We start from the raw sequence: 18,758 nt of genomic DNA on the forward strand, positions 1-18,758 counted from the left end.
TCATGCTTTATAGAAAAGTATTAATATGCCTAAAGGAAACAATATTTAGAATAACATAGTTAATTAAAAAAAATATATATATTCTTGCGATTAAAATTTCTATTCAAACAGCAGCCATAATAAAAAAGGAAAATGTTAATACATAAACTGTATTTGAATAATACCAAAATTCACTATCAGCAAATGTGCCTTTCTTGCATATTATATTACTTGGATGGCTGTGCATCTATAGCATTTTGAAATTAACACTAACCATAAAAATATAGAATTTTAGAAAATATTACATATCTTATTGTATGTCTGTCTATGTATACTTTCTGCACAGATGCACCCTACTGTAATCCTAGACATTAAATATGAATATATTTTATATGTATGTTTTTATATTATGAATAAATTAATATGTTCTTATTTACTACAACCCAAAAACTGAATTATCAAAAGTACAGTAAATGAATGGATGACTAAACTAACAAGAAAAAGCTTAAGAGTTAGTTACACTGCCCTCTAGTGTATAAAGATATGTTTGACCAATTTACATTAGCCAGAAAGCAATCCATCCATTTTAAATTCAGCAAAAAGTTTTAATCGCTAATGACTTGTAGAAAGCACAAGAGTATTTTTATGGTTAAGAAGCACTTTAATGAAGAAAATAAATACAGGCCTCATACTGTACACAGTTTATATTGATTCAATTACAGTTGGCTACATCTGAGAGCACAAATAAAGTACCATATTTCTGGACATTTAGATCAACTTAAGCTTGTGTTCTCTTGGGAATTAAAAATACACACATCAATATTTATAAAACTAAAGTTAATGAATACATATAAAACTAAAATTAATACATAACAAAATTGTCAACATTGTACTTTAATAACAATACTTCCAGAAGTGTAAAGATTTGTAGTACTAACACAGTAATAAAATATTATGCTGTGAGGAAAACAAACAAGTAATGTGCTTTAATGAATAAAACTTCCTTTCTATTGGTGTAACCATTCTAAGATTATGCCTAAATATGAGAACCTTCTCTCGTTCTGTGTGTTGGATCTTGTGTTGTAACTTTAATATGTTGTGATCAGATCATTTTTTTCAATTTAAGTTTGTTTTCACTTTGCCAAATGACACACATATCAATACATTCCAAACGCAATGTTGGTTTTGGTATTGCAAAACAGCCACATCCAAGAATAGTCTGTCATAAATAAACACCATCACATCATTATCACATCAAAATCTAAATCTCTCTACCACACCATGCCAAAGCATACAATATAGTGGGACATTACTCACCAATATTAGTCTATATTTTTTGTACATACATGAGGAATATTTTGAGAAATGAACACTTTATAGAGGGACAAATCTTTCACATGTCAAATTCTTTCTTGCTACAATAACTTTTCCCTGGTGCTTCATGAGAATGGGGCTGAAATAGGTTAATTACTTTCTAAAGGATATGAAGATGTGTGTATCTTTACTTTGAAAGATAGAACTGAAATACATAAAGAAAATATTTGTCCTAGGCTGTGTAATGTTTGACATTTTTTTAAAGTGTATGCAAGAAACCCCTCCACCCCAAAAAAAAGACAAAAATGCTACTGAAATGTCTAAGCAGCAAAAAACTAGAAACAGGCCAATTATGCTTTTTTATTAGTATTTTAGCATATTTCCTCCAAAAAAAAAAAAAAAAAAAAAACAAAAGTTGTTGTTTAATCTTGACACTCCACTAACAGTTAAAGGTTATTGTAATCTTATTAATACAATTTTAATTATTGTAATCTTATTAATACAAAACACACACAACTGAGTATTAACTAAGTGATAAAAATAGATTGTGAACCAATCCACCATACAATCTAAACATTATACCCCAATCATACAGATCTGTGAACAACTAAGCAAATATGAATAAATTATACATAATACTACATCTTATATTATTGAGCATCTTTAACAGGAATACATTCCATTGACATTTTGTCTCATTAAGAGTAAACCAGGGAGAGTCCATGCTTTCAATTTCTTTTATTTTTTTTAATGGATTTAGAAAAACATTTAAAATAGTTTGATAATTTTATTCCAAATCAGGAAATACCATCATTAAGGGTTTGATTACTTGTAAGTTAGTGAAAAGAGCTACTAAAACACTGGTCCAAATATATTATTTGACAAACTCTTATAAAAGAATTGATGTTTTCCATTAACATTGCGGATGTGAATGTGGATATGAAAAGACATAAAATATCAAGTGCAAATTCAATCAGGACTTTATTATGCTCTTGTCCACTCAAAACAAGAAAATAGTGTCCTTCACAGCATAAACAGCAATATTATAAACATTATTGGTTGAAACTAATAATAAATGGAATTTTTTTATTTTTTAAATACTGAACTACAAGAATGTAGTTTTCCAGACAAGAAAAATAGCTTGGAACAGAATTAATAAAGAAAAAGAAGAATTCACAATGCAGAGAAAAAATATTTTTAGGAACAGATGTTTTAGTAACAGTAAAGTCAAGGGGCATATGTACACTATGGCTGCATCTGAATCTTTATATTCTAATTAAATTAGGAATTAAATTAGGAATGTTTTGTTTACTGTACAGTTCCATGCAAAAGTTTTGACACCCCTGGTCAACTAACATATTTCGTTGATTTTTGAAACAAAAGTAGTAAAAACAGTTTTACCAGCAAACAAACTTAAATGGCATTCTTTATGAAAATGTTAATGTACAATTATTATTTGATGAACTGAGATCAAATAAATGAAGTAAATAAATGTGACATTTGCAAATGTTTGGGCACTTCACTAAGTCAGTATTTGACAATACCCACTATCTTTGGAAAAATTTCCACTTGCAAATTTTTTACTACCAGTCCATGAGTGTTTAAAAATGTTCCTTCCTTGCACTTCACATTCTAGTTGTGAGAGATTCTTTGACTGTCTTGCATACACAGCATTTTAACAATTAACCCACATATTTTAAATGATGTTCAAGTCTGGGGACTGTGATGGCCATTCCAAAACTGTGCTTCTTAAGATATTTCACAGTAAATTTTGGAGTTTTGGATTGTTGTTTCATGACTGACTGACTTTCTCCTTTAGGATTTGTTGATATTTAGAGGAATCCATTTCCACCATTTCTATTGTTTTCACACAATGATTCATTTTCAGTAGCTGCCAAAAACCAAAGTGCAACAGATCCACCACCATACTTAACAGTTGGCAAGGTGTTCTTTTCTTCAAATACTGCTCCTTACTTCACTAAACCAACCTTTACTGAATGTGGCTAAAGAGTTTGTTTTTAACTTCTGTCCACAGCACTAGGTTACAAAATGCTTCGATCTAAATGTAGATGTTTTACATACTTAAGACATTGTTTTTTTCCAATGGAATTGCAGGTAAGGTTACCTTTCTGATTTATATCCCATGAAGGCCATGTCCATGTAAGTAATACTACACAGTAGAGTAGTGCATCGTCACTCCTTTCTCAGCTAAACCTACCTCCAGGTCCCTTGCAGTCATATGGGGGGGGGTTTGCTTTGCCTTTTTGCACAGTACACGAATTCTATCAGTGTTCATATGTTCCAGATTTTGTCTTGACCTACACAGTTCACTTTAACTGCCATTTAAATTAAATTTAGGACTGTAGAAAATGCTACCTGGAAGTGCTCTGATAAACTCTGCCTTCTTTGTGGGCATCAGTTAGTTTAAATTTTCAAATCCTCAGTCAGCTGCTTAGAAGAGTGAATGTTTGTTAAGAGTCAAACAATTTATTAGACACCTGAATTTTTTAGTTCAAAGAAATTGAAACTGAACATTTATTGTTCACATGCATTAAAATGCTACAATTTTTAAAATTTGTTTGCTGTTGAAGTTTAATTTCCTATTTTTCACTTCAAATTTCAGCAAAATATGTAATTTGACAAGGGGTGTCCAAACATTTGCATGGAATTGTATATCCTGATCCACAATGAAATAAAGCAAGACAGAAGCCTACCAATGGTTTGTTTAATTCAAACCCGTGCAGTTGAATGCACTATAATGCACAAGAGTTTTTAAAAACATGATTTAGTATGGGGTTCTGATCAATCCCTGATGGAACTGTGATGACACCATATTAGACTAATCCAAACACTTACTGTACCTCATGAGAAGGTAGAGAGTTTGTTACGTAAATACGACAAATAAAGCACATGGTGAAAGACAGCAAAGTCAATGTCAATTAGTTATTCAATGGAGGAAGATGAGTCCTTAAACATGACAAAAAACATTGGCATTCAGGGCCATTATTTAAATTTTATAATAGAGAAGATGCCCCAAAATGATCTAAAATGAGAATCCTTGGATAGGCCCCAGAAAACTAAATATAGTACAACCCCAACATTCGTGGGGGTTACGTTCCAAGAGCACCCGAAAATTGTGAAAAACCACGACTTTTGGATGTGGTTAAAAAATGCCTATTTTTATAGTTTAAACCCTAAATACAGTATGCCCCCAAAGCACTTTAATTTCGTTGCAAACTCAGCTTAATACAGTAATACATTACCTAACAAATTACCTTACTACATTACCTAAAAACAGAATGTGAAGGTAAACCAGTCTACTGTACAGTACTGTACTGCTATGTCTCCCGCAGTGCTAGAATGTAAAATACTGATGTTACCAATATACGTACTGTAATTCATGCAACCGTGTTTTCTTTGGTATGTGCTGTTGTTTTCTTTGTTATAAGTAGAGTACATACATAATAATTTCATTTAATTAAAATACAGTAAAATGTACAGGTACTCACCAATGATGAATGATATTGATGATGATGATAAAGTAGCTGTGCAGAACGATGCAGAGGATTTAAAACTCCTCGGGTGGCGCCTCTTCTTCAGGCGCTTCAGGAGGAGTTGCATCTTTGGACGGGTCTTCTTCTCGTGGAGTTTCGTGCTGGCTTTTCTTTATAGGTTTCAGGAACATTGTGATGGGAAGTTGCTACATTGTCTCCTGTAGCGAACCGCTGGTACAATTTCCGTACTTGCTGACTGATGATGTTACTATCCAAGGGGATGTTCTTCTTCCTGCAGTCGGTGATCCACAATGCCAAGGCAGATTGCATCCTTACGATATTTTTTTTTCCTTACGGTCGTTAACTTTTTGGCACTATCACAGAAACTTACAAATACGGTACTCCAGATCGCTGCTTCGTTCTTCTTTATGTAGCGTGTGGTGCTTTCATTAATGCCACTGTGGCACGCTACTGCAGCATAACTTTTTAGTTCCCAGAGCAAATCCAGTAGTTCAACCTTCTCCTGGAGTGTTTTAAACTTCTTCTGGCACTTAGGCTCAGTGGCAGAAGCCTTAGAAAGTACAGGGCGATTTGGCGACATCTTGTGCGATTAAGAATAACAAAATGAATACAATAACAAAATGGAAAACACGAGGACACTCAGCTGGAGACGCATTACAGGGCAGCAATCAATTAGCAGCAAGGAGAAATGAATAACGCTCTCGAATTGGCTGCTTTCACCATCCCAAACCGCGTTTCCATCAGCGGTTGCTTCCTGTTGTCTCTACAGCACCATATTGCCATGAAAAAATCCACAAAAATTTGTGGAGGATATTTGCACTTTCCATTAACAATTAATAGTTAGGTTCTAAGGAAAAATACACAAACGACTGAGTCCGTAAACCCTAAACCGCAACTTTGCGGGGGTCTACTGTATTCTCCAACACCTAGCAAGTGCAAAACAAGGTGTTATTTTTCCATCTGAACAACCAACATTATCACAGTACTTCCTGTCACATGGCATTTTCTATGGATAAGTGTCAATTACTATTTACAAGTTAAATACAAAACTAACTCATTTTAGGAATAATTTGCATATATAATAGTAAATTATTTTCAACCAATCAAAAAAAGAACTGTTAATAAGCAATCAAACATGGAAATATGGACCATGGCAACTTTGAACAAGTACTGTATAACGATTGTAATTGTACAAAACAATAATTAAAGCTAACATACTACAGAATGATAAAATGAAAACCCTAAATAATTCAAACTCTATTTCAATTAAATACTAAAACATGACATGAAGTTTCAGATTTTCACTATAAATTTGATGTATATTAGATTGAGCACTTAAGATTACACTGCATTGCAAATGATAGAGGCATTCTTCTTTTAAATATATACAATATACAAAACTATTCACACTAGAGCTACTACATTCATGCACAGCTCATGAATAGAAAGAATGACACAAATCATGCCTTTTTCCAAACTATGTGCCTTATAAAGGAGAAGTGTTTTGGTAAACTTTTTTTTTTTTTAAATGCACTAAGTTAGATAAAAGACTAAAAGATTAACAACAGTCTGAGGAATTCTGAGGTAAACATAGATGTCGGCATTCATTAAAAAGCTCTTTTCAATCAGCAAAGTACTGAAAAGCCAGCAAACAAATAATAAGCCTTTGTGCTTTTAATTTGTAGATGTATAAAAAGTGTACAAACTCTCTGTTTACTTGTTTAAGTACTTTCCAGATCATTAAAAGAAAGAAGAAAGACACTACTGTGATATTTCAGTGGCTTTGCTGAAACTGTTACCAGCAATGGACTGATTTTGTGTGTGTGTCCAGCTTGCCCCCTTTAAAATCGATAATGCATAAACCTGTACAAGTCTGTATTATGTAATTATCCCTATATTGTATGAAGTTTAAGTTGGTTATTCAATTTGAAAGACTGAACGAACAATTGAAAAATCTGTTTGATTAGATATACTAATTACTGGGACTTTCACACTTCAGGGCTTTTTTTATGCTTCCAAGAAAAAAATGGTTTTATTAAAAACTTTACTATTTAAGTTTCCTTTTTTCTGTTTTATATTGTAATAATACAAAAAACAAGACAAATAAATACATAGATGTTTTCCCAAAATCGCTTTGTATTTATTACACTTGAGAACCTGCAAACTACGGTTTTCATGAAAATGATTGTGGGGGAGTTTAAATATTTGTATTCCCTAAATCAAGTTTTATATAGCCAAATCTCAATTTCAAAATGGTCAGTGAACTAAAGTTATTCTAAAACAATACAAAAATAATCCTTTATTTCAGACCTCTTTAGGATATCTGCAAAATAAGCAAGAAAAGAAAATACAAATTTTAACAAACATCCTATTTATTTTATTATTTTTTCCTTAAGTTCAGTAGAACCTAGAACCACAGAAAGGCAATCTACTTCAGAATAAAAAGGGATTTATTGCATTTCTTATCTTTTATACTATAATAATAAACAGATACAGTATAACATGTAATGTTAAAGCATTTTCTATACACAAGGTATATTAATTTGCATCATCACCCTTGTATCGGGATCTTCATTCACGGTCCTACAGGGCCATAGTGGCTGCAAGTTTTGTTCCGACGACCAGTTTCCTAATTAGAAGGCATTCCTTGGTGATGATGAAACTTGGTACAGTATTCAAAAATACTGCATTAGTGCATTCATTCATGACAAATTTTAACCACACTGTATATTTACTTTTCTGAGAGTATCCAAATTTGAACTTCATGATCCTTCCCTTTTCTCCATCACTTATTTATAAACAACTAGCAGACCACGTGCGCTTCGCTGCAGTCTCTGTAGTTGGAATAATTATGTATCTACATGCGACTTAGAGCTTCTTTATATACAACATTTTTGGTTTGTCCTGCGGAGTCAAAATATATACATTTTCTCTTGGATCCCAACTCTCCTTTATATAAATCAGTAAAGGAGAGAGGACTAAACACTAACGAAAAAGAACAGTAAGACCGCATCAGCTGCGGAGCTCAGCTCGGAGCGAAATGAAGTGAATGAAATGAGGTGAATGGGAAGGGAGATGATCACGCCACTCCCCAACCCGCCTTAACTCTCAATCTCTCCATAAACACAGTCTCTCGGATCCCAACTCCCCTTTATATAAATCAGTAAAGGAGAGAGGACTAAACAGTAAGGAAAAAGAACGTCAAGACCTCATCAGCTGCGGAGCTCAACTCAGAGCGAAATGAAGTGAATGGGAGGGGAGATGATCACGTGACTCCCCCACCCGCCTTAACTCTCCATCCCTCCACAAACACAGTCTCTCGGATCCCAACTCTCCTTTATATGTTTACATTTATTAAAAGATACTTCATGACGCACATTGACAATTGGAAATGGAGCTAAGTTAGCTGTAAAGCTGGTGGTTTCTTTGTTATCTGCCTTTCATAATTAACTATTTAGTTAACCAAAATAAAGCCCAAAAAACATACTCCTTGCTCCAAATTAAGAAATTAGTTGAAGTGAAAACCTGCAGCCACTGTGGCCATTTGGCCCTGTGAGAGAAGATACCTAGCCCTAGACTAACAATGGATATTAGCTTGTTTCCATGCTTTTCATTCATTGTAGCAGTACACACTGAAACCCCTTCACCTCATGATAGCCACTTCAATTTCATATTACAATGCTCAGACAACAGATGGAAAAGAATGAGACTTACTTTACAAGTCACATTTATAATATAAACATGGGAGTGTCTCTTATGTACTAAAGTATATTTACATTTTTGTCAGATTTGTTCTTAAATCACAACATATATTTCAGTACATTAAAAATTAATTCCAATCCCACACTATTCAGTTATCAAATCAAAAATAAAAAAGCCTTTAGTCTCACTGCAATAAAAGTTAAATTTTATATTTTTTAAAATCATTGTTTATTTGAATAAAAAAAGGAGGCTCAAACAAAAAAGAAGCATAGGTTATTACTTAATAGATGTAATCCTTCTCTACTCTTAGAAAAAACACTGTTTTACTTATATTAGAAAAAGAAAGCTGAGAAACCAACTCAGATTTGAGCTTTAAATCCCACTCTAATACTCTCTGGTGCAATAGTGTTTCCTCCATATATAATCTTTATCATTTGTTAATTTCACTAAATAATTAGAAAAGCTTTGTCAGTATGCAGACCACAGTAAGGAAAATGTATAGAAGTGGATTTTACCGCTTGTGTAAGTCTCCATTATGAAGAAATAGAAAACAGTTAGGTTAAAACATTGGAACTTTATAGAAATCTAGATGAGACCATTCAGCCCAACAAAGCTTGCCAGTCCCAGCTACTTACTTCTTCTAAAAAAACATCAAGTTTAGTTTTGAAAGTCCCTAAATTTCTACTGTCTACCACACTACTTGGTAGCTTATTCCATGAGTCTATCTAATGTTTGTGCAAAATGTCCCCTTAACAAGATTCCAATTGTGTCCCTGTGTTCTTAATAAACTCATTTTCAAATAACAGCCTCGATCCACAGTACTAATTACATCCATATCTTTTAATCTCTCATCATAATTCAACCCCTATAGCCCTAGAATCTGCCTAGTTGCTCTTCTCTGGACGTTTTCTATCTCTGCTATCTCCTTTTTATAGCCTAGAGATCAAAACTGTATGCAGTACACAAGATGAGGCCTCACCAGTGCATTATAAAGCTTGAGCATAACCTTCTTGGACTTGTATTCTACAAATCATGCTATATGACACAGCGTTCTGTTATTCTCGCTTAATAGCATCTGGATACAGTCTAGAAGTTGATAGTGTTAAGCCCATTATGACTCCTAAATCCTTTTCATAACATGTACTTTTGGTTTTCAAATCTCCCATTGGGTATTAAAACCGAACATTTTTACTTTGTACATGTCGGTAAAATTAAAGTATTACATTAAATTTCATCAGCCACAAATCAGCCCAAGCCTGCATGTTGTCCAAGTCCCTCTGTAATGATTCAGTAGATTCTACATTATCTGCTAATCCACCTAATTTGGTATCGTCTGCAAACTTAAAACAGTTTGTTACTTATGTTCCAATCCAAATCATTTATATATATTAAAAACAACAGCAGCGGCCCTAGCACTGAACCCATGTGGAACACCATTTTTAGCTTCATCCAATACTGATAGACTTCCTCTCACCATAACCCTTTGCTTCCTGTGTCTGAGCCAATCTTGCACCTATCTACAAACACCCCAAATTCCCACTTCTTTTACTTTGATGCACAACATCTCATGTGACACCTCATCAAATTCTTTCTGAAAGTCAAGATAATATTATATAGTTCATTTTGATCATGTCCTGTTGTTGCTCCCTCATAGAAGTCCAGCATGTTGGTAAAATGACCTCCCCATTCTGAAACCATTCTGACTATTAAGTAAAGCTCCTGTTCCTGCAATGTGTTGCTCAATCTTATCCTTAAAAATTTCCCGTGATGCCTACTGGCTTATGGTTGCTTGGACCTGCCTGGTAACATATGTGCCATTTCCTTCAGAAATATACCCAGTGCACAGTGACTTCCTAAAAACATTTCCTTAAAAACCTGAGGGGAATGTTATCTGGTCCTGGTGATTTATTTGATTTCAATCTATTTAATCTAAGCAGTGCTTCTCCTTCTACAATTTCCAAATCCCTCATCAGTACTCCCATTTACCACTGGGTGGTTATCTACTTCCTCACATGTAAAGACCACAAAAAAGCATCGGCATCTGGTCTGTATTTTTAATTCCCCTTTACTATTGCTTATGCACTTCACCTTCTCCTTGACTGTTCTTTTACTAATAAAATACTGAAAGAATATCTTTGGGCCATCTTTCACCATATTTGCTATGTTCCTCTCTTAACTGCCTTTTACACTCCCTAATTTACTTTTTAATGGTTGCCCTCATTCTCTCATACACCCTACGATTTACATTAGTTTATCTTATAAAACTTATATGGCTGTTTTTTGCAGCTTTTTCTGCTTTTAAACCCTTTAGTGACCCACTGTAGAGTTTACATTTCCTACTACTGTAATTCCAAATTTACGCATGTACCTGTCCTTCATTATATGTAAAACCTTTGTAAACCTGTTCCACTACTCCTCAACTGTCTCCACACTTAAACACTTATCCCATTTTATCCTTCTTGCACTTTGCCACCTCTACACCCTCAATTCTATCCTGATTATTACAAAAATACTAAATCTAGACAGGCTTCCACCAGTGTTGGTGCTTTAACATAAAAAAAAAACAGTCACGGATTACTTCAAAAAACTGTAAACTTGCTTTTTTGATATTACTAAAACGATGTGCATTTAAATTACTGTCTGCATTGGGTAGTCTATGACACACTCCTAAACTAAGACCTCTTTCCATAATGCTTTTTAGGCGAAGGAATATGTCCTCACTAAGGTGGGGCACATCATCCAGACTTGGACTTAAATTCAGACTTGGACTTCCCATAATGAACACTACCAAAACAAAGTATTAAGTTTCAGAATGAAATTTTGTGATTGTCACATATGGTACTTAAAAGTGAATAAATAAATAAATCAATCAATCAAGTATAAAAATACAAGCAAAGCTGAATAATGAAGACTCTCAGACTCTCGCTGATCATAAAAAATGTACATTATCTTAACAACTCATGTAATGTATGAATAGAGTAGGCTAAACATACAGTAGATCAAACAGTTTCCTTTTATAGTACTAAAGGGAAAAAGGATTAACTTCAATATTCTTAACAGCAGAGAGTTGGTGCAGATGCATATTTTGTAACTTTTTACCCAGATTTATGTCAGGTACATCTCCTTGTCCAGGTGCTAAACAGGTTTTTATTAGATATTAAGTTAAAACTGTTTTAACAAAGTATTAAGGATCATAACTTGATGGCAACTAGTTCCAACAGAATAAGTACTAAATTGCAATGCACCTTCTCTTAAGTTTTATGTCAATTACATTCATTATTAATAAGCAAAAAAGTAAAACCTGTTAAGATCAACTCCTCTGTTTGCTGAAATCAAAAATCATGCCACTTGTTTACTCAAATGAAAACCATAAGATGCCATTGTATAATCTGTACTGCATTCAAAATAAGTGTGATGCATGACCTCTATAATTTATGCAATTTTACTTTCCAATCTGTTTATTAAATATGCCTGCACTCTTTAATCTAGAGACAATGCCAAGTTTTTCATGGATATGACAATCTCAGTTGATTGATTTTCTCCATAAATGATATAGTGACTAGTATACAGAGAAGAGATGACCTTCATTATGTTTTATGAAACCTGTTAGACATCATACAGTAACTGGAATTTGCACATTCCTGGTCAATCAAAGCTAATTTTACTTGAAATTTAAAATATGTTACCAATGCTTTATTCTTAGTTTTACATGGATGACAGACTGACATTTTGGTACTCTATTTAGATCTTTAATATGTGGCTACAGAGGACAGCTGCTCTCTTGAATGCATTAGTGACTGCAAGAAATGAGTAAAGAAAGCCTATCATGATTAATCTATATATTAATGCCATTAAGATGTAGCCCGACTTAGATTATCAAAAACAACTTATTTCATAAAAATGTATTAACCTTTTGATACCAGTTTTACATGCTGTTATTAGATACACTATATAAAACATGTAAAAAATAAAACATGTAAAAAATAAAAACCATAACAGAATGTATTCTAGACTTTTAAAAATACATACACAAACACACTCATACATACTACACATATACAGTATATACACACACACTAGCTGTATAAGCCTGTGCTGTAAAAAGCCTGGGGTCCTAGAAACTATTGAAATCGTCAGGAAAAAAAATGAAATGTAGAGATGTCAGGTAATTGAAAGGAACTACTCTGGGCATCTCTCTCCTAGGAGGATTCATTTTGCCGACGTGCTCGCATCGCTTGTACATTAGTGGCGGGTGGAAAATTAAAAGGGATATCATTTTGCTTTTCTTCTGAGGTTTTGTTTTACTGATGTGCTGGCCCCACTTGTTTTATTAGCTGCTAAGTTATAATGTTCCTCGGAGGTGGAGCTCTTACCCCGACTCCACCTCTCACTTGCAGGTTGGGCAGACAAACACACTTCCATGAATAGACATTTATATATAAGATGCCTATAGAAATTCATAATCCACCATGAAATCTATACCTTTTTGTCACATTACACCCTGGAAAATAGTCAAGTTTTTAGCTTTATGTACAACCACTGCGAAATATAATGGAGGTGGCATTATGTTTTGTGAGTTTCTCTCTTCAGCAGGAACTAGGCAGTTGGTCATGGTTGAAGAGAAAATGGATGCTGCCAAATAAACCCAAATTCTATGCATACTGTATATACATACACACACACACACTTAGCCACCCCCCGCAGCTCCACCCGCTTAGTAGTGAAAGAGGACAAACTTTAAAAATAAAAAAACAAAAAAGGTATCACTAGCTAAGCGGAGGCAAGGTACACTTCTAAATGTAGAGGAAGACCAACTCCCCACTCCTGAAGTCACACTTCCCACTCCCCTCGGCCAAACAAATCCAACATCTTGGTTTCAAATCCCAAGCCCAGCTGCTGTCTGTGTGTAGAGTTTGCATGTTCTCTTTGTATCTATTTAGGTTTTTTCAGGTATTCTTGTTTTCTTCTATAATCATCAAACAAGTGCTAGTTAGTTTGATTACAGATTTCAAATTGAGCCTGTGTGAGATGCACAAGTAGGCTGGCACTCTATCCAGAGCAGTTTCCTGACTTGCACCTAGTTCCGCCAAGAACTGTGATTAGGATTAAGTTTGCTTTTTAAAAAAAAAAAAAAAGTAACTTTTTTAGTTGTCCAAAGTAATATTGAAAGAAGTAAATGTTAATCTTATTGTATGCGCCAATAAAAATTATAAATATAAATAAGCAGATATAATAGGTTATCCACTTTCATTTTAGACTATAACTACCTTCAGAGAGAATTGGTTTATGGCTTTGATCAAGAATGTACTTTATTTTAAAATCAGTGGCCTCAAGAACATTTCATCAGAGAAAAACTATAAAAAATAAAACCAGTATATAAATCTCATTTACTGATGCCAAAAAACACGTAAAAATCTATAACATAATGGCAACACAAAAGGTTTACTTACAAGGTTTAGTTAGGTATCAAAGCTTCCCAAAAATGCACACAACAGGTCATTTACGGTAATACTTTATCATTTGGTTATTTTAGCATCAGCAGCACTCCAGCGTCAGGCCTTTGTGGGGAACAAACAAAAATATGAAACAGGAAAAAAGAGTGAGAAATGTGTTCTCTTATTCAAAAGGTCATTCTACAATTAATTCTTAGCAAAAAAAATAAATAAATAAAATGGATTTATATGAATGCAAAAAATAGCTGCAGCTTCGTTTAGGTCTTTCCTTACCAATATTATAATCTTGTATTGGTCCTCTCTGTAATCAGTCCCCATGCACAGCCTGGTAAAAGAAGCACTATTCACATAGCTCTCCCTTACTGTTACCAACAGCTGTCAATGACGCAAAATGAACCACAATGGTTTACAGACAACTACTTTGTTCTACATGGTAACACAGCTGACCAAAAGAATTCCATGCCAGATGCAATATTAGTATAATGGACCCATTACTAATTCTGGTAAAAGATGCAAGGTGTTTCAAAGGAAAATCCATCCCTTTAAACTGTTTTGAGTTGCAAACACTCTTGAAATGTGTTTGAAGCAATTTCAATGGAATGTGCAAACCATGCATTTTTCTCCACCTAATTTAATAAAGAAACATAATATTCATAGACAATCTATAAATATTAGAAATTGGCTTGTATCAAGTATGTGATTAGAAGAAAATTAATGTAAGCTCTTTATTCTCCAAAAGCTAATGTTATACCAAATGTAAAAGTAAATTCTTACACATTTAAAAACAGGAAAAAATAGATTTATTTGCTATAACTACACTTGTATTTAATTTTAGAAAGAGAAAAAACACAAACCAACAAATATAAATCTGTGGCAAAAGACAAGCATAATGAAATAATTCAGTGAAATTCTATTTTTCACCACTTTGTGTCTGGTTGAATTGTAACAAATTATGTTATTATCTATATATATAATTCACTAAGGCAAGACACCCATGGAAAGGCAAGACAACTATGGAAAGCACGCCGGAAGGGGCGTGGATTCACTAAGCCGCCGACAAGTGAGACACCTATGGCGCACACAGGAAGGAGCCACGCCCACCAACTCCAAGACCATTGGATACGACAACAACTCACAAAGCCACGGCCACCAAGTCGGACGCGACGACACAGAAAAACCGGCGTCATTTATATTTGTCTGTCATAGAGGTCACATGCAGCTTCGACCCAATCAACTCTGCTGATATTTGCATTTGCCTTCCATGAGAACTGTCAGTGCCAGGATGCAGCCAGGGGTAGACTTCTTAGGTGTAACACCAGACTGCTCCAGTCGCTGCTAGGTGAGCAAGTGATCACAGACCTATAGAGGATGACCCTATGAAGGATATTACCCAGCACCAAGAGCAGTGTTATTCCCCTCTAGGTGTCGCAATCCAGGTTATCACCCTTCTTTTTCCAGATAAGGACAAGTAGTCCTGTTTTCTAGTCAATTGGGATGACAGCCATCTCCCAAATGGAAGCAAAGATTGCTTGCAATGCCATTAGGAAAGCCATACCATCAGCCTGAAGTTCACCCCAGATACCACAAATCTCTGCAAACTTCCCTACAGTCAGGTGTTTTACCACCTATGCAATCTCAGTGAGATTGGAGGATCAGTCTGTGTGCTTCGATATTTGATGAAAGCTTCAAAGTGGTGAAGTAAACCAAATTTAAATGCTGGTATGTAAATGTCTTCATGGTCCTTTTCTTCATCTATTTCTTGCACATGCAATACAAGCCTTGTATAATCCCCATGGTAACAACACAACACCTTCGCAACAGCATTAGAATGAAAATTTTTTTTTTTTAACATCTCTCTTCCCTCAAATCACAACACAGCGAAACTGGACGTTTTCTTCCCTTGATGATTTCTTGCACTGACACCTGATGGAATCCTCCAGATTTATATAAAGTACACGCACAAGTATAGACAGTACACTATTTGTATAGCCACAGTGTCCTCAAACTCATGTGTCGTGTAGTGTGAAGTATATTCCAGGCCTAACTGATAGGAGTGGAGATGGCCTTCAGGTATTCAGTTAAACAGACAGGCATGACCAGGATGTTTCAGCTTGCCTTTTTATAAGTTTCAATTAAGTTAACTGTTTTACATCAATGTTACACAAGCAATTATTCCATCCTTTATCAAGCAATACCTATGATAAGAACTAAAAAACTGAGTAGGTGAAAACATCAGGTTAGTGTTTAGAAGGATAAACTAAGAATAAGCTGGAAAGTGGCTCATAGTTGACAAAGTCAGTTATGTTATAAAAAAAAAAAAAAGCACATCTTGTAACAGAAGAGGATTTCAGATAAAGCAGAAAATTCATACATTCAAAAATAACTGTGGAAAAACAATGCAATTTCTCATAAAAAAGCCCTAAAGCCATAACAAAACACTTAAAGATGTATAGAAAGAACTTCATTTGTTCAATTGCTTATTCTGCCTGTATACTGTTAGACTACTGATGCTTCAGAATGTCAAATTCACATCAAGACACAAAGTTATGAAAACTAGTTATCTCATGATCCATGCTCATATCTTAACATACTGAAGATTTCACTCTGGCAAGAACAACGTACAAAAAAAAAAACCTCTTGCTTCTGTTATTGACATCTTATGATAAAACCTGAATTTTACAAAGACAAGTTCACATTAAACACTCTCATAAGGTGCTTTACAATCTAATACAACATAAAAATACAATCAAGATAACATCTTGAAAGAGCAATTTTTAAAGAAAATTTATTAGAAGGTGTTAAGTGATTAACAAGTCTTCCACTAAGAATGCTAAAATATCTACACTTCAGATACAGTATAAGTGTTTTATGTTAAAACGAAAAGTTCAGTATCTTTCAAGTTGTATGTATGTTTTTATACAAATCATGGCATATTAAAGTAGGACTTTGCTTTATTTTATAACAAAGTTTAACGTGGCATATTTTATTACTGTTTTAAAAAAAAAAAATAAAAAATAGCCCTATCTTGCATTTTACAATGGAGCTTATGGGTACTGAGGACCCACAGCCTTAAAATTGACCAAATACATCCACTTGTTTAACCCAAACTGTCATTCCTGCCTTACGGCTCCAGTTTCTACATGGAGTTTCCATGTTCTCTCCATGTATTTATAGATGAATTGGTATCAGTGACATTTACTCATTCAAACACACCTTAGCATGATCAACTCTCCATGCCTTAATCAATAATTGGTTGTCTGCTTTATCACACACTGTGCCTTTTTCTTTGAGTTTTTTTTTTTATTTTATTTTAAATTGTTTATGCCTAAGACACGCCATGAAAAGTGTGACATACAGGTGGCTTGAATCTTTAAAAAAATCTAAGGCTTTTATTAAAAACTAGTCGACGCCCGCCATAACATACGGCGGTGGTGTAACAATAGGAACGGAAAACTGAGAAAGGAATTCAGAAATCAAGAAGAAATAAATACTTCTTGAAAGATGCAGTGTGCACATAGAATTTCCGGCCAAGCGGGATTACATGTGAAAGTGATAAATAAATCAGGCTTTCCGAATTTATGTACTATGGCCATGGCATCCTGATAGTTTTGTTCCATGTATCTTGGACTTCCTGGAAATGTGGACGGTAATATGATCATTTGCCTACACGTACGTTGTTATTTTCAGCGTTTTCTTGCAGTGCGTCTGTATTCAAACATTGTATTGTTCCACACACAGATCTTGTTGATGTAATCTGAGATAGTTGAGACGCGTGCCCTCTGTTTTAACATACGCATCTACGAAGTACTGTTGGAATAGTCTTCCGCAGGAGTGCAAAATACTAAATGTATTCCTCATTGCTAATCTGTACGCGTAAAATTGGCATTGAGTAAGCCTTATTTCGCTTGGCGGATCTTTTTATCAGGAACATGTTGTAAATCTTTGTGCCAGCCAACATCTCCGTAAGGGAATAAAAGTGGGTGAACCATAGGATCGCAATTCATATTGAGCGTGGAAATCTGTTTACAGGAGTTGCGTATGGGATAGATGCAAATGTCCCTTTCGGCAGGCGTTTTGCCATCTTCTCCGACGAAAATCGCTACAATGTCGGGGCATTGTATCGTTATAAATCCTGCCTAGGGTTTCCCTTGAAAACCATTCGTACAGATGCTGCTGGATTGGACTGAGCGATTTCATGCATGTGTTTGTATGATTTAGCGAAGGGATTCATGGTTCTGAGCATGGAATCTAGCTGGAGAAGTACATTTTCACTGCATACAGAGTTTGCTTTATTTTGTAAGCTTACTGCAGTAGCTTGTGCTGCGTCAAAAACATACAACTGTCCATATCCTGGAGAGGTATAAGTGTTAGCGTATAGTGGAGAGATTTGGTGATAAATTTGACCGTGTATTTTAAAACAGTATGGCCGTGGCCAGGAGGCTGAGTTATCTATGCACCCATGGAAGCAAACGCTAGAGAAGAGTTGTATTCTCAAATGTGTTCATGATAATTTTTAGCTTCTGATGTTTGCTGTGTAAGAAGCTGTTGTAAAGACACAGGTGGCTCCCGCAAAGGTGGTAAAGCTACTAGTGATGGGTTGTTCTTGAACGAATCTTTAATGTGACTCGGGAAGGACGCATTTGCGCAACTTCCTATAGTTTCTGTATTGGAATTGATTCACTTGTTTCGAGTCTTCGGGTTCGAGTCGTTCGTTCATCACGTGACAGCCCCATAAGCTTAACCTATGCAGTCTGAGCCGGAAACAGAATTGAACGAAATGACTCGAAAAATGATT

The 18,758-nt window shown here is 34.7% G+C and overlaps 1 protein-coding gene across 5 annotated transcripts in view; it reads right to left on the bottom strand.

Moving 5' to 3' along the window:
• The window catches only part of kank1a (KN motif and ankyrin repeat domains 1a), a 202,941-nt gene that overhangs the window by 121,773 nt on the left and 62,410 nt on the right, over positions 1 to 18,758 (bottom strand). For 2 of the 5 annotated variants that reach the window (XM_039758588.1, XM_039758587.1), the window contains exon 3: positions 13,961 to 14,068. The exons of 2 other annotated variants lie outside the window; for them this stretch is intronic. The gene's annotated coding sequence lies outside the window, so the exon portion shown is untranslated. Of the gene's footprint in view, positions 1 to 13,960; positions 14,069 to 14,236; positions 14,293 to 18,758 lie in introns of those variants that run through there. One more of the 5 variants, XM_039758589.1, reaches the window with a different exon arrangement.

Source organism: Polypterus senegalus, chromosome 7 (genome assembly GCF_016835505.1).
Source record: "Polypterus senegalus isolate Bchr_013 chromosome 7, ASM1683550v1, whole genome shotgun sequence".
Taxonomy (NCBI): domain Eukaryota; kingdom Metazoa; phylum Chordata; class Cladistia; order Polypteriformes; family Polypteridae; genus Polypterus; species Polypterus senegalus.